The 2,519-nt window shown below is 42.5% G+C and overlaps 1 protein-coding gene across 1 annotated transcript in view; it reads right to left on the bottom strand.

Moving 5' to 3' along the window:
- Ubxn4 (UBX domain protein 4) overlaps positions 1 to 2,519 on the bottom strand; it is a gene marked incomplete at its 5' end in the record, with an annotated part of 37,160 nt that overhangs the window by 15,589 nt on the left and 19,052 nt on the right.

The following is a 2,519-nucleotide window of genomic DNA, read 5'->3' as shown; positions in this document are numbered from 1 at the left end:
TTCTTCTAGCTTTGAATTCATTTTATCTTCCTTATCCCTGTGAAGTAGGTGGGAATGTATGAGGGGAGGCTGAGTACTGAATTTTTAGGCCGAAGACTGGTACTAATACATACTATTTACTAACTGTAGAACTTAGGGTACGTTAACCACTCTGAGATTTACATTCCTCTTCTGTTAACTGAGAAGCACATCTGTGCTGCCTACCTCACAGGGTTGTTGAGAGGGTCAAATGAGAATGTACGTGAAAGATTTCTAAGTGGTAAAGCACTAAAAAATAAAAATAGAAAAATAAAAATTTGGACTTCTGGGAGGATGGCAGTGATGAACAGCAGAAGCACAACCTCTCCAAGATTTGGTGCCCAGACGTTGAAATACAGAAATGTGAGGAAAAAAAGGAGGAGGGAAGTGGGTCCCTAGGACCCAGCAAGGCTCTCAAGCAACAATTGAAGCCCAGGGGAAAGTGAAGAGAAAGTTCTCAACGTAGAAGGAGGAGGTGGCAAGCAGTGCTTCTTCCCTGAGCCACATGGGAGGAGTGACTCAAATCCGCAGACACACTGACTACTGGTGGCCCCAGAGGCCAACGACACCAGTGCAACAGAGCAGTGGATGCAGCGGACTGTAGCGGCTGCTGTGTTATTCAGACTCAGACGTCCCCTAAGAGAAAGCAACTGGTCAAATGAGCTCAGAACTCAGAGTCACTGCAGGCTGGCTCCATCTACTGGCTGCTAGTAGTAGGGTGAGGCAGAACCAAACTCCAGAGGACAGGAGGTCTAGGAGCTGAATTGAAACTGGCAGAGAGCCAAGTTCAAACCAGCAGAAGTGTTGCAGACTGAACAAACTGGGTTTTGTTTTGTTTTGTTTCTGTACCAGGAATCAAACTCAGGACCTTAAAAGAAAAAAAAAAAAAAAAACAAAAAAAACAACTCAGGACCTTGTGCTTGTCAGGCAGGAGTCTAAGGCACTGAGTTTCATCCTCGGCCCTGGCTAAACAAATTGGTTTCAGTCTCACAGCCAGAAACTGGCCCAAACTTCAGTGGAACTAAAGGTCCAAATTTGCTGGGATTATCCCCCACCCCAACTTAAACTTAGGGCCTGCTAGCTGGGATGAATCAATTCAGATCTGCGCTCCATCTGCGCACTCTACCAGTGACAGCAGAGACATGCCCTGAAGTACACATTTTTTTCCTTCTTTTTTTTTCTTTTCTTGTTTCCATTTCTTTTTTTTTTTTTGGAGACAGAGTTTCACTATATAGTTCAAAAAAACAACAAAAAAAAAGCCGGGCATGGTGGCGAACACCTGTAATCCCAGCACTCAGGAGGTAGAGGAAGGAAGATCGTTAGGAGTTCAAGACCAGCCTGGGCTACAAAGTGAGCTCAAAGCCAGCCGAAACTGCACAGCAAGACCCTGTCTCAAAAAAAAAAAACAGAAACAAAAAACCAAAAACACTGTATAGTTCCGGCTGGCTTTGAACTCACAGTGATTCTACTGCCTCAGCCTTCCACCGCCACATCCAGCCTTCCTTTTGTTTTCTGTTTTTATGATTGTTCTTGTTTTTAAGAGTGTGAACACCGTTTCTAGTTTTTTTGCTGTTGTTCTGTTGTTCTTATTTCTTTCTTATCTCTTTCCCTCTTGTCTCCACTAGTTTCTTGAAGTTTCAGTAACTTCCTTTGTCCTCTACCCGTTCTTCTCATCTTTTCCTTTTCTCCTACTTCTATTTTTTTGCCCCAACACCTTTTAAAATTTCTCCCTGAGGGCTGGGGATTCAGCTCAGCAGCACAGGGCCTGTCTGGCAAGCGCAAGGTCGTGAGTTCAATTCCCAGTATGGGTGGGGCACGGGCGGGATTTTCTCCGAGGGTAAACTTGCCATATTGAAGGAATATATACAATATACAATTTTCAGGTTTGTTTTAGATTTTTTTATATAATCACAAATATAGTGCATATAGTTAAAGGTGGCAAATAGTTACCAGTTTGTCATTATCTAGCCTGTGTTTGATGCTGTTATTGCTGACTGTATGACTTTAGACAATGTGACATAATTGTCCTAATCAGTTTTTCTTCCTGGTATGCCAAGACTGAGATAAGCAATACTATAGGTCAGTGCCAAAGAACAAGGGTCTACGCCAAACAGCAGTTTCTCATCCCCAATAAATTGAAGCAGTAGGAACTTGCAACAGACTCAAAATCTGCAAGTCAACTACACCTGGAAAAACATCTCTAAGAAGAAGTCATTTCCTAAGGGTTCTAAATAAGCAATAAAACTACATGTGCAATTTACAAGCATTAACTCAGGAATTAAACTACAACAACAACAAAAAAAAGTAAATGAGAAGACAAGAAACAAGATTCATGCCTTCTGTGGTAGCATACTCCTGTAATCCCACACTCGGGAAGCTGAGGCAGGAGGACCATTGCCAGTTCAAGACCAGCCTGGGCTACAAAGTGAGCTCAAAGCTGCCTGAACTGCATAGCAAGACCCTGTCTCAGAAAGACAAAAAAGTAAATAAATAAAATTTTT

The sequence above is a fragment of the Chinchilla lanigera genome, unplaced genomic scaffold (assembly GCF_000276665.1).
Source record: "Chinchilla lanigera isolate Chin_1 unplaced genomic scaffold, ChiLan1.0 scaffold00039, whole genome shotgun sequence".
Classification (NCBI taxonomy): domain Eukaryota; kingdom Metazoa; phylum Chordata; class Mammalia; order Rodentia; family Chinchillidae; genus Chinchilla; species Chinchilla lanigera.
This window is presented reverse-complemented; position numbering and strand designations above follow the sequence as displayed.